At 41.7% G+C, this 15130-nt stretch overlaps 1 pseudogene; it reads right to left on the bottom strand.

Moving 5' to 3' along the window:
- The window catches only part of LOC127696765 (60S ribosomal protein L29-like), a 168501-nt pseudogene extending 153880 nt beyond the window's left edge, over positions 1-14621 (bottom strand).
- Between the last annotated feature and the right edge of the window lie 509 nt (positions 14622-15130).

The raw sequence follows: 15130 nt of genomic DNA, 5'->3' as shown, positions 1-15130 counted from the left end.
CTCGATAAACACACATCATCTGTGCCTCACATTAGGTCCCTACTCTACCCTGTGGGCCTGGATATTGTTCCTGGACCCTTATGCCTGATTCCTTTCTACCCAAGGCTAGTGTAAGGCCCTTCTCAAAGAGGCTGCCCTGACCACCTGACCTAAAACAGTCCCTGGCTGCTCTTCTTTACAGACCTGACTTAACTGTAAGCACTTGCTCAGTGCTCTCTCTGAGCCTGTGTGCTCTCCGTGTGTCCCCTTGCTGCCCATGCAGTTCCGACATCTGACTGTAAGTTCCAGCAAAGCCGTCATGAATCTGCTTTGTAATCCACTATGGTAGGTGCCTACTTGATCGCTGATTAATTAGATAGCCAACAATAATTATTAATAATACCACCCTGTCATGCAAAGCCATTCTAATTGTATGTGTCTGGGGAATACTTCTCAAAGTTCTCACTCTGTCTTTCTGTGTCTGTCTCTGTCTCTGTCTCTCTCTGTCTCTCTTTCTCTCTCATGTTCTATGGAACTATTTAGCAAAGACTATTTCAGTGTTGTGTTGACTCTTCATTTACTTTCATGCAGAGGCTGTCCCCTGTCCAGAGATTGGATGGAGAAGTGTCTCAGTGTATCAACCTCTTACAATGCCCAGTAGGTACGAAGTACATCCCACACACCAGCACATCATTTTCCCCTTCAGAAACCCTCGGAATCAGGCTTTTTCCTTATTCTTATTTTGCAGCTTGGAAACTAAGTGAGATTATGGAAACGGGAGGGGGGAGATGGTGTTTACAGGAGAGAATATGTACTCAAGGATGTCCTTATGAACATGAAAAGGCTATAGAAAGTTGCTCTTTGGAATTTGATTTTCCTCCAACTATGGGGAACAATATCTATACTTTCTTCTATATCTCAAGCAAATATATCTGATACTTAAGCTACAGGCTACCTGAAGCTCCAGGTGTGAGGGACTCTAAGAAATTCAGTACTTGGCATTTTGGCCCCTACAATAAGAAGGGTAGGACTGTCACAGAGTGCCCATGGCCATGATAATCATTCACCCCATTGCGTGCAGAGAGCAAAAGTTACTTATCTCCACTACTGTATCTCAGACCCCAACTCCAGCCCTCCCTGGCAACTCTAAAGCCATTCCAGCCAGGGAAGCAGGTGAGCCAACTGCAGGTCTTCTCCTCTCCCATTTCTCCAAATGTAATCCCCCAGTCTCACCCCCTGCTCACCTGCTCAATAACAGAACATCTGTTCTAGGCCCCCACGTTCTCCCTCTCTAGTGCATCACACATATCTTCCCCTCCAAACTTCCTTCCCCCTGTTTATTACTTATCTCAGTCCCCAACTTCAACAGGCATTCCCTGGCAACCTGCAGGCCAGGTCATCCAGGGAAGTGGGAGGCTAATTGCAGATCTTCACGTCTTTCTCCGTTCCTGCAAATCCAGTCCCTCAGTTCTACCCCCAGCTCTGTAGCAAAACATCTGCTGCAGTCTCTCCTCTCTCTCTAAGCACCATCTCCTACAGATCATGTAGAATTTCTTGTCCAAGCTTCTTTATTTCCCCATCCCATTCCATTATGCCAGCCTCCAACACAGGCAGGTTTTCCCTGGAATGCCAGCCAAACCTGCCAAAGAAGCAAGAAAGGCACCTAAGCAAGTCCCTCATCTCCTCCATAGCTGATTCCCCCAGTCTCATTGTAGCTCTGTAGTAGACTGCCTCATGTGGCATTTCCCCCCCTCTCTACTGACATTCCCAGAGGACTACGCAAATCCTGACAAAACACCCAGATTTCCCTCCCCCCTGGAGACCTCCCTCAACCCTACCTCCTGGTCCATCCCCATTTTTGGGTGGCAGTTCCCAATATCTAGAAAGTCATTTTACCTAGAACCCTCACTGGTCACACCTGTGAGGATCCCAGAAGAGTTTCTACCAGATAACATATAGCCACCATGGTCTCCCAAAAAGCACTGAGAGCAGCAGAAGACATGGAACAAAACACCCACCCAACAAAGACAAGACCAGATATCAGCACCTAGAATTACAATTTTTCCAAACCCAGATACCTAGAAGCCAACATAAAAACACAATGAATAACAGACAGGACAAGTTTATCTTCACTGAGCCCAAAAACACTACCGCAGGAGGCCCTCACTATTTCAACACAGCTGAAACACAAGAAAAAGACTTTCAAATGACTTTATGAATATAATAAAGGTTCTTGGAGAAGCAATGAATAAAATCCCCTATAGAAATCTATGAAGACACAAGTAAACAGTGGAAGAAAATGAATAAAATTGTTCAAGACCCAAAAGTAGAAAGAGACTCAGTACTGAAGATCCAAATGGAGGGAAATCTGAAAATGAAAAATTTAGGGACTTGAACAGGAACCTCACAGGCAAGCCTCACCAGCCTTCTGGATCTCAAGTATTGAAGACTCAATAGTAGAAATGAATACCTTAATCAAAGACAAATGTTAACTATAAAAATCTCCAGGTACAAAACATCCAAAAAATCTGGGATACTATAAAAAGATCAAATTAAAAAATAATAGGAATAGGACAAAGAAAAATAGGTCAAAGGCACAGAAAATATTTGCGACAAAATCATAGAAGCAAGTTTCTTTAACTTAAAGAAAAAGGATTTCTATTAATGTACAAGAAGCATACAAAATACCAATAAAAGAAAGACAGAACAGAAAGTCTTCTAAGCACATAATAATCAAAACACTAAATAACAGAACAAAGAAAGACTGTTAAAAGCTGCAAGAGAGAAGGACCAAGTAATATATAAAGGCAGATCTATTAGAATTACACATGACTTCTGAATGGAGAGTCTAAAAGCCAGAAGGTCCTTGACAGAAAGTCTACAGACTCTAAGAGATCACAGATGCCAGTGAAGACTCCTATACCCAACAAAAGCTTCTTTCATTAAACATCTTTCAAAAAATATCTTTCTGAATTATCTAGACACTAGAAGAAAACTCCAACCTCATGAAGTTAGCCACACCCAAGAACATACATGGAATGAATAACCCAGACCAGAAAAGAAATCAACCAACATTGGTCATTGATATCGCTCAACAATAATCATCTCAATTCTCCAATTAAAATATGCATACACACACACACACACACACACACACACACACACACGCACACACACACACACAGAGAGAGAGAGAGAGAGAGAGAGAGAGAGAGAGTAGAAGTAAAACGGGATCTATCCTTATGCTACAACCAACAAGCATACTTTAACACAAAGAATAATGATCACATTGTAGTAAAAGGATGTAAAATATACCAAGCAAATGGACCTAAGATGTAAGCTGGGGTAGCCATATTAATATCTGATGATATCGCTCAACAATAATCATCTCAATTCTCCAATTAAATATGCATACACACACACAGAGAGAGAGAGAGAGAGAGAGAATAGAAGTAAAATGGGATCTATCCTTATGCTGCAACCAACAAGCATACTTTAACACAAAGAATAATGATCACATTGTAGTAAAAGGATGTAAAATATACCAAGCAAATGGACCTAAGATGTAAGCTGGGGTAGCCATATTAATATCTGACAAAATAGACTTCAAACTAAAGCTAATCAGAAGAGGCAGGGAAAAACACTATATACATATCAAAGGAAACATGTACCAAGAGGACTGTCTTAGGGTTACTAATGCTGTGATGAAACACATGACATGTAAACAATGTGGGGAGGGAGAGTTTATTTGTTTTACACTTCCACATCAATGTTCATCACTGAAGAAAGTTGGGACAGGAACTCATACAGGGCAGGAACCAGGAGGTAGCAACTGATGTAGAAGCCATGGAGGGTACATGCTTACTGACTTACTACCCATGAGTTGCCCAGCCTGCTTAGAAATCAGGACCACCAACCTAGTGATGACTCCACACACGCAATTGGCTGACTGCACACATAAAACTCCGGAACAGAAAGAAGAAATCACATACGAAACTACTACACTTCAAGAAATAATCAATCTCTAGCCTGGAATCAATAAAATAGAATTTTGAAAATAAAAATACAAAGAGTTAATAAAACAAAGGCTTAATTTTTGAAAAAAATTAAGATTGACAAAACCATATCTGCATTAACTAAAAGGTGGATAGAAAAGAGCCAAACTAACAAAATTAAAAATAAAAAGGGGGCCATAACAATTGAAGCTGCAAAAAATACAGAAAATTATAAGGATATAATTGTTAAAAAACTGTACTCAACCAAACTGGAAAAAAGCAGAAGGGATTTTCTCAATGCATACCACTTACCAACATTAAATTAGGATCATATAACCTTAAATAGACCTATAACTCAAAGTAAAATATAAGTGGTCATTAAAGTCTCCCAACCTCAAAAAACAAAACAAAAACAGCAATGACAAACCACCAAACTGAAAGGTCAATAGCTTTGGTCAATTAATTCCAATACTCCTCAAATTATTCCACAAAATCCAAAAGGAAAACACTGCCCAATTTATTTTATGATTTACTCAATACTTAAGATTACCCCAATACCCAAGTCACATTAAGACACCACAAAGAAAGATAATTACCTAATTATAAACCAAATTCTCTTATGAACATAAATACAAAAATATTCAATAAAATTCTTGCAAACTAAATCCAAGAATACATCAAAAATATCATCAATTAGACACAACTAGATTGAGGTGGGGGGCATCTCTGGGCAAGTTAGAAACTTAAAACAATGGAAACTCCCAGGAATCAATGAGGGATACCCTAGCTAAGACTCCCAACAATGGCAGATATGTAGCCTAAACCGATCATCTCCTATAAACAGGAAAAACTTCCATTGGAGCAATTTGGACACCAACCTAACCACCAGTCCTTAGAGCAACAATTTGTCCTGCCTACAAGATGTTCAAGGGTAAATGCTAGAGCAGAATTTGAAGGAAGGGACGGCGAAACATTGGCTGAGCTTGAGACCCATGCCATGAAAGGGAGTCCACCCCAACCCTAGTAATGATATTCAGATATAGATAGATAGATACATGATAGATAGACAGACAGACAGATAGATAGGTAAGTAGGTAGATAGATATAGTTAGATATAGAGATAGAGATAGAGATAGAGATAGAGATAGAGATAGAGATAGAGATAGAGATAGAGATAGAGATATAGAAAGATATATTGCGTCATGATCAAGTAGGCTTCATCCCAGTGATTCAGGGATGGTTCAATACACAGGATATATTATATGATGAAAAAATATTTTTTAATACAGAAAAAAACTGAAAGAAGAAAAAAGTTACTTATCTACTTGACTGTAGGACGTCTGAAGCTCTAAACTAGGGGAGAGAGAGGAAAGGACACAGTTATGATTTTGGGGTAGGTATAGCAACCAAGGGTCAATGTTGAACACAGAGCTCCTACCCAGAAAAGTGAAAAGGATATGAAAAGAAAGAAAATGAACCAAATGGCAACAAGTGGCATGTTGGTGACATCACGAGTAATCCCAAAAGCTGCCAAGAGTCTTACTACTGCTCCCACATAAGACTTTGAGCATCTTTTGCCTCTGTGAGACACAATTCACTTGTCCATTTTCCTTTCTGTTTTTTTTTTTTAAGATTTGTCTGACCTCAGTGATAGAGAATGTGCCCAGTCCTATAGTGACTTGGTATGCCAGGGTGGGTTGGTACCCAGGAGGGACTCCCCTTCTCAAAGGATACATATGTATCTTTGTGTACCCAAATAAGCTTAGATGACTGTGGAGGCCAGGAGAGGACCATAGATCCCTTGGAGCTGGAGTTGCAGGCATCTGTGAGCTGCCTGAGGTGGTTCTGGAAACTAGATTCCAGTCTTCTACAAGAGCAGCAAGTGCTCTTCACGGCTGAGCTGTCTCTGCAGCCTCTTCATCTGGCTAGCATGACCAAATGGATCACAGTACACAGATGCAACTTCCTTGTTCTGCAAAGGTACACAGATGAGAGAAGTTGGGGTCATCTTTCAACTAGAAAAGCCAGGTGGTCCCCATCCTGTGAGTCTTTTAAGCTATGCCCATTCTGCCTGGAAAGTCTTTTAAGTGAGAGTCATCTTCCGATATAACTTTAATTTAGAGAAGCCACAAATCCTGGTGGTTGGGGTTCTTTCCTTCTTTCTTCCTTTCTGTTTTTTTGTCCTTTTTTTTTTTTTTTTTGGAGGGGGGACAGGATTTCACTATGTAGCCCTGACTATCCTGCAAACTCACTCTGAAACAAGCCTGACCTCAAACTCACAGGTGTCTGTCGGCTTCTTCCTCCCAAATGCTGGGATTAAATGTATGCACCACTATACCCACTATGGTTTCATTCTATAAATGAAAGTATCTTACATTTATAATCAAGAAAAATACATTAGAAATATGTTTTTCACAAAATAAAATACCACCCATTTATAAATCTATGATCTTATTCTCTCTCTCTCTCTCTCTCTCTCTCTCTCTCTCACACACACACACACACACACACACACACACACCTTTCTCAAAGATGCAACTATTTTCATAATTTGTATGGTGACTTTGAATACTTGAATCAGAACCTGAGAGGTCACATAGCCAAACTGTGTCCAGCTTACTTGGAAGAAGCTAGGCATACATGTGGCACTCGGAACTTCAGAACAGAAGACAGTGTGAACACTTTCTCCTGCCTTCTTGAGAACATGTTAGCTTTGAGGTCTGGCTTTGTAAGAATCCTTTTCTAATAGAAATTTCCCAGCAGCACGCATGAGTATGAAAATCAGTGGCTGGATGCCAAACTATCCTTCCAGCTTCTGCCATTTTTTTTTCAGAGGGCACAGCTGAATCTGGGATAACTAAAGAGCCCAGCTATAGTCCTGCAGAGACAAAAAGGCAGGGTCTGGAGGTGGAATTCTGATGCTAATCTGTTTTCCCCACTGGAAAAAAAAAATCCCAGGCTGAGAGACCCAGACAGACCAGGCTTGGATCCAAGGTCAGATCATGGTTGGTGCTGTTTGTTTGCACAGCGTGTAACATTGTTTAAGTACTGAAACTCAGAGACATCCCTGGCGAGACTTGCCCTCTGAGTTGGCGCCCAACGACCGTGTTGTGGTCTGCTATGGAGAGAGCCGCGGGCAGCACAGGGTGGCTCTTTGCAGGGGTGGCGCGCTCTGCTGTTCCGCGTCACCTCCCTTCGAGGTACTGTAAACATAAGTCCACTGTATGTTTTTAAAACGTGAGAAGAAGCAGGATCCTGCCCTCGTGTTTTGACATAGCCTGCAGGGAGGGAGAATGGGACGAGCGGATCTCCAGCTTGTGCAAATGTAATTGCTTTTCCCACCTGATGGTTAATATCAGGCAAGCTGCCTGTCGGACAGCAGAGGCGCGAGCTCAGCAGTCCAAACCCACACCCACAGCTGAACGGCCCCAGGACTCAGACTCATCCTGAGCAGCACAGTGTTCTGAAGCTTTGGTCCTCATTTGAGAGGTTGACCTACTTCTCAGCTTTCATCCATCAAGCCAACTCCTGTTGGTTCCATTTAGCAAGACAGATGTCCTGGTGATGTTTAGGCTGAAGGATTTGCTATTAAAAAGAAGTTGAAAGCCCACTGATACAGTCAGCCCCGCATATAGATTCAACCGAAACAAGCATCAAAGATGCACCATTACCACGTATCTATGCTGGTTTTTCTTGCCATTATTCTCTAAATAATATAAACTAACAGGAGGCTAGAGAGGTAGCTTAATGGTTAAGAGTTCTTGCTGCTCTCCTGGAGAACTTGAGTTCAGTTCCTAGTACCCATGTCACTCAGCACAAACTACGTATTACTCCAACTCCACAAAATCTAATGCTCTCTCCTGGGGGCTTCCAGCACCTCACGTGCACTTCAAATTAAGGTATACATATGCACACACTTAAAAATAAAGCAAACAACACACACACATACACACAATGACATAATTACATAGTGCCTGCATTGTGTTGGATATAATATGAATAATAAAATTGTACTGCAAGGTTCATATAGGTTGCATGGAAATACGATACTATCTTATATAAAGGAATTAGTCATCTGGGCATTTTGGTGACCTAAAGTCCTTGAACTGATCCTTTCTGGGTGTGCAGAAATGACTTCACTTCTTTTGTACTGAGATACTTGAATTCAAGTTTTAATTTCTCTTCGAGATACTCTGAGATAAAGCATGACTACCTAAAAGAGGTAAAGAGGCCCAGGCCTTAGCATCGACAGGCTAAGCCCTCAGAACTACTCATTCCCTCACACCCCAGGGTTAGTTGCTTCCTCTCCTGCCTCTGTATCAAAGGCTCTGACTGCTACTACATGCGGTTTATCTGTTTATTCCTTGTGCCTCTGATCTTTGTTCCTTAGAAGCCACATAAAGCTTGTGGCTATGTCTTGCTACTAATTGAAGTTGCAGTACCTGGCACACTGCCGGCCTGCAACACTCGAATCACACCATGAAAGCTTACTGAAGTGAGCTTCTACTCCAAATGACTAGCCTGACTTTCGAATTCAGCATCCCAATGGTAGATTCCAAATGCACACCGTTTGAAGACAAATACCTGGACCATAGTAGAAATACTTTGTTCAATTAAAAAATGGGGTATAGAGCTAAACAGGGACTTCTCAACTGAGGAAACGCAAATGGCTCTAAAGCACCTAAAGAAATGTTCAGCATCCTTAGTTATCAGGAAAATGCAAGTCAAAACAACACTGAGATTCCACCTTACACCAGTCAGAATGGCTAAGATGAAAAACTCAGGGGACAGCAGTTGCTGGAGAGGATGTGGCGGAAAAGGAACATTTCTCCATTGTTGGTGGGATTGCAAGCTGGTAAAACCACTCTGGAAATCAGTTTGACGATTCTTCAGAAAATTAGAAATAGTACTACCAGCAGACCCAGCTATACCACTCCTGGGCATATACCCAGAAGATGCTCCTACATGTAGTAAGGACACATGCTCCACTATGTTCATAGCTGCCTTATTTATTATAGACAGAAGCTGGAAAGAACCCAGATGTTCCCCAAAAGAGGAATGGATACAGAAACAATGGTATATATACACAATGGAGTACTATTCAGCTATTAAAAACAATGAATTCATGAAATTATTAGGCAAATGGTTGGAACTAGAAAGTGTCATCCTGAGTGAGGCAACCCAATCACAAAAGAACACACATGGTATGTGCTCACTAATAAGCGGATGTTAGCCCAAAAGCTCAAAATAAACAAGTTACAATTCACCACGCTCAAGAAGAAGGAGGACTTAAGGAGGGTACTCCGGTTCCTCTAAGAAAGGGAACAAAATAGCCACAGGAGTAAAAAGGGAGACAATGTGTGGAGCAGAGACTGAAGTAAAGGCCACCCAGAGACTGCCCTACCTGGGGATTCATCCTATAAACAGTCAAAAAACTGACACTACTATGAACGACAAGAAGTGTATACCAAATGGAGCAGGCCATGGTTGTTTCCAGAGGGGCCCTGAGGCAGATGCTAGCAACCAACTATTGGACTGGGCATGGGTCCCCAATGGAGGACCTGGAGGATGGTCCAGAGGAGCTGGAGGGGTTTATAGCCCCATGGGAAAAACAATGATTTCAGCCACCCAGATGCCCCAAGACTCCCAGGGACTGAACCATCAACCAAGGGGCACACATGGTTCCAGCCAAAAATGTGGCAGAGGAAGGCCTTGTTGGGCATCAGTGGGAGGAATGGTCCTTGGTCAGGTAAAGGTTCAACAGAGGCTCAAGCAAAGGGAAACTGAGGGGTGGGGGGGAGGAAGTGTGTTGGGTGGAGAGGCATATACATGGAGGCAGGGGAGGGGGATATCGGGAAAGGTTTTACCATTGGCAATGTAAATGAAGACAATATTCAATATAAAAAAATTCTCAAAAAAAAAAAAGGTTAGACTCCAGAGAACCAAATAACCTTATTAAAAATGGGGATTGGGAAAGGGGAAGGCTTCTAGAATGTAAACAAAGAATATAGAAAATAAATTAAATTTTTTTTTAAAAAATGGAGTACAATAAGGATGGTTTCCTTTGAAGATTAGAGATGCTCTGCACATGGAGTGGGTGTGGGTGAGAGAGACTGTTGTTTAGTTTGTTTGTTTTAAGTCCTTTGGTACCACGTCATAGTTTAAACGCATACATGTATTACTTCATGAAAAGTACTTATGAGAAAAAATAAAGTCAACATTTAAATAATTAACATTATTGATAAGATTTTCATGAAACTCAGATTCAGGGATTATGAAAATAGAATTTTATTATTCTGAATAAGGCTGAAATTGAATATAAGAGAAACAGGTAGTTTAATTTGATAGATGAAATTAGGCAAAAATAAAAATCACATGTACCTGACCAAAAAAAAATAATAGTAATAATTTGTTCAGGCAGAAAGCAAAAGAGCAGACATTGGGCATTAGCTATATGCTTTTCTCAGGCCTATGGATAGTGTAGAAAGTAAATGTAGATTGGTTTGAAGGTACTAGAAGGAAGGGTGATGGAACTGGGCATCTAGTGCAAGTACAAGGACCACAGATGGGGAGATTTCATCAGCAAGAGTTCCTACTGAGATCAGAACCTTGATAAAGGCTCACCAGAATAATGACTTGCGCTCAATCAAAGTGAGTCTTACAGAGAGAAAACACTGAGCAAGCAAGAAAGATGGATCCATTACTGTCCCTAAAACTGTGGCGACCAATAGGACACATCAAGAGTGTCTGGGGCTTGAATGTGACCACTGTTACTTTTCCACTATCTTAGAGTTTTACTGCTGTGACAGACACTATGACCAAGGCAAGTCTTATAAAGGACAACATTTAATTGGGGCTGGCTTACAGGTTCAGAGGTTCAGTCCATTATCATCAGGGTGGGAGCATGGCAGCATCCAGGCAGTCATGGTGCAGGAGAAGCTGAGAGTTCTACATCTTCATCTGAAGGATGCTGGTAGAAGACTCCCTTCCAGGCAGCTAGAGTTGGGTTGAGAGTATTTAAGCCCATCCCCACTGGGACACACCTACTCCAACAAGGCCATACCTCTTAATAGTGCCACTCCCTGGGCCAAGCATATGCAAACCATCAATCACATCCACTGTGTGATGACAAAAAAGGTTGTGTTAGCCTCTTTAAGAATGTGTTACAGGAAAACCCATGAATTTGGTTAGTGGTATGTTGTGATGTAAGTGGATTTTGAGTGACAAAGTCAAAAGGCAAGAGGTATATAGACAGCCAGGTCCAGAGCTCAGGGGAGATTTTTGCACTAGGGATATTGTGAAGGTAATTTTCCCTGGCTCATTTCTTGAAGCTGCTTCTTTTATGCTGACATCTGGGGATAGGATTTGGAGAGAAGCATGGATAAGGAACTGCAGAAAACACTCAGAAGAATGGTCCAGAAGCTAATTCCTCCAATGAAAGGATTGTCTCGTCTGTGTTATTGGTGAACTCTTTTAGGCAGCCATTACACCTCCCATCAAACTATCTAGGAAATTTACCTTTATCCCTCTCTTTCCACTCAATACTATGAAATCTAAGAGGGCCCAGCTAAGGCCAGGGCATAAATAATTCTCACATCACCAGTAACTAATCCAGTGTTATATCATAAGTAAAGAAATGAATGAGCCGGGCGTGGCAGCACATGTCTATAATCCCAGCACTTGGGAGGCAGAGGCACGTGGATTTCTGAGTTCAAGGCCAGCCTGGTTTACTGAGTAAGTTCCGGGACAGCCAGGACTACACGGAGAAACCCTGTCTCTAAAAACCAAAAAAAAAAAAAAAAAAAAAAAAAAAAAAAAAAAATCCAACATGTTGTCCTATTGGGAAGACTTGTCTCCCAAGACAAGTCTTGGAGAATTCACCAAGGATTTTAGGAAATACAGAACAAGCTTCAGCTCAGCCAAGAGCTGCCCAATGGTGGAAGGGACCACTAGGAGAAGTAGTTGTCTTTATCACAGAATGCCCATGAGCAGAGATGGCACTCTCCTGACCTTCTAGGTGGAAGTCCAACCACAGTGTCTAAGATAAGCAGCTCCAGGGAGCTGTGAATTCAACATGCCACCTGTGCCCACTGACTTTAGGGAAGAAAAGTTCAGCCCATCATTAGAAACAAAGGAGAAATATCTGCTGACTGCAGGCACAGTTCTCTGGAATTTCCAGAAGGCCCACCACATATTCAGCCTTTCCCTCAGCATCCAGTACCCTCAAAGGAGAGCCACCTGCCTCCCTCTAAACAGAAGTTCATCTGACTGACACCGAGTTGATTAGCATCTGTTTCATTTACAGATGCATCCCAATCTGATGGGCAGTCCCCTGAGGAGAGGAACCAGGACTGTTTATTCATCAGGCAGAGGTGGTTGGTCACACAGGGCTGTAATCACGCTACTTTGTTTCTCTAGCCTCCAACCCAATTCATAGGAAGGCTTTGAGGATTAAAGAGTTAATAGGAATACTGCTGGAGCATGTAGGAGAATCTGAAAATGAGCTAGCCATTACAGTTATGTACATGAGTGATACGTGATACATGCCTAGGTAGTGTCAGTCAATAAGGCTTTGTTGGACTCTGAAAAATGAATACATGTATATCTAAATGTGAATGTCACCATCACTTACCAGGCAATGTTTACTAATCTCTACTATGTGCCATATATTCTGCAGGATACTGAAGGAGACTGAAATGAGGAAAAAACAGACAGTTCTCATTGTCAAGGACTTTGCCATCTAGTGGCAAAGATGGATGATACTATATTTTTCACTATTAAGTAATGAAAATTTTGATCAAGTCCTGAGTTGTGAGGACCTTGATAATCAATGTTTTTAGGGGATTCAAATGGACTTCCTCAGTAAGGAAGGTTGGACTTCCTTGAAAAGTATCAATTTTGTCTTAATATTCTACAACCATCCCTAAAATGGTTGTCTCCGTAAGGAAAACTTGAGGCGCATGAAGAGGCACAGGCAATGGGATCAATGGGTGGCAATGGATCAAATCCTGCATTGATATAACTTATTTAAAACAAACCTGAAAGGCTTATGCAGGTGTGGCTGTTCTTACTTCTCTCTTCTCTTACAGAGAAACTTCCCCAGCTTAGGCAGAGACTCTTGGGGCCTGGGGCCTCTAACTCACAGAGGGTAAAGAAGAGCAAATTGTAGTAAAGGAAAGACACAAAACTGACCTAGCACTGGAGGGTTCTAGTGAACTCACCCTCAGTATCCTAACATAAGAAAATACCAGCACTATTGACTGCTTTCTAATAACCATTTTACAACACACTTTATACATATGAGAGGGTGCAGGGGGAGGACATTATTATTTCCCTAATGCAAAGCAGCTGGGCCTGACAGGGGTAAAGAGGACTTTCTGGGTGTGGCTCTGAAAGTTTGTGTTTTCCCGGAAGGTTTTGAGCCGGGGCCAAACCAGACCCAGAAATTCCCATCTAACCCTGTCTCAACACATGACTTTCATTAACAAAATTGTATTGCCCTTTTCTGCAGAAAGTGGTACCATTACTATAATAAAAACATGTCCATTATGGGTCAATTGCCACCTACATAGTGGTGAGGAGAACTCAGGAGGGAGAGGCAGGGAATGTTGCGAACAAAGGAGGGCCTGGCCTCTACGCCTCCTTCCAGTCCTGGGGCTTAGACAAGAAGGAGATGAATCAAATTGGAGCTGTAGCAAGATCAGCCTGACAACCAGAACTTGGGCTCTGTAAAGTTTCCAAACATTGAACCAACCCATTTTCCTGCAGGTATCTTGTCTCTCCAGAGACCCAAACAATGCCTTCACTCCAAGCCCACTCTTGGGCCACCTAATGGATTCTTCATAACTTTCTGACTGTTTTATTGGTCCATCCTGACAAATGACCATCTGGCTTCCAGCTTAACACTTACTTTTTATGTTTAATTTTGATTTGTGTCTTGGTCATGGACATGAAACATACTGACCCTTAGTTGGTACTTCCGCTATGGTCAGTTGACTTCCACCTCCCCAGTATTCACTCCTGCGACCAGTCATTCCCTGGATAGTCCAAATATAGCCCACTGCCATATATTTTTCTCCAAAATTCTGAAATAAGTTGTTTATTGCCTAAAATGTGATATGAACTTGTGAGTATTGTCTTCATAATTCTGTGATCTATAGGTCCAAATGGGCCAAGAATATTCACTTCTTAAGGTAGCTGATTCTAATGTAGGAAGCACCTAGAAGGTGTTAGAAGTCAAATCATTAAAATGTCCTCATGTGCCTTCTCACAGAGTACTGTGCTTTGAACTTGAATTGTCTCCCACAAAGTCATATTTTAAATGCTTGGTCCCCATCTTGTGGTGCTGTTTTGAAAGGTCCCTGTCCAGTCTGACATTTCCTGCCCTTTCACTGCTTCCTGTTGGCCAAGAAGTGAAGAACAGCCTCTGACCTGAACTCCTGATACTGTGAGGATCTACTGAAGCACCTCAGCTCAGGTTGCCATTGACTGACCATCCCAAAACCTGGAAACACAATAATCCTTCCTCTTCTAAGTTGTTTATTTTGATGTTTCATTGCAGCACCATAAAAATGACTCACCCATTGAAATCTGATGAACAAGCTCAATCTTGGCCAGGACCAAGGAAAATGGCATCAAGAGGACCATTGGGTAAAGTCCCTCCAAGACAGCAAAATGATTTGGGGTGAAAATCTATATATTTATTTTTTAACAAAGGAAGATATCAGGAATGGTGAAAAGAGTTAAAATATAGAGGCCATTGAAGCCACATTACAGTTATTAGAGGTCATTAATTTTACTCTGAGTCTCAAAGAAATGATAGAGGAAAAGAAACTAGAAACTGTCCTGCCATTCTTTGCACTGTAAGGTCAAAGGGAAAGCACAAAGTCTACTTCAGAAAGCTGAATTCCCACATTGGAGTCATTCCAAAGCCTCATATCTTCAGCCATATTCATTACATATTAAACTCCCTAATAGGCCTACAAGGCTATCATACCCACTGTATAAAACATGGAAATGTTACTAAAAACCCAGCAGGAACCCAAGAGCGGATGGCACAGTCTCAAGTACATCTTTCTAGTGCCTGCATGCAATCATCCCTAATAAGGCAGCATGGATGTCTTCATCTTCCATGGACGTGGATGCTGACCCCTGCT

The sequence above is a fragment of the Apodemus sylvaticus genome, chromosome 11 (assembly GCF_947179515.1).
Source record: "Apodemus sylvaticus chromosome 11, mApoSyl1.1, whole genome shotgun sequence".
Taxonomy (NCBI): Eukaryota; Metazoa; Chordata; class Mammalia; order Rodentia; family Muridae; genus Apodemus; species Apodemus sylvaticus.
This window is presented reverse-complemented; position numbering and strand designations above follow the sequence as displayed.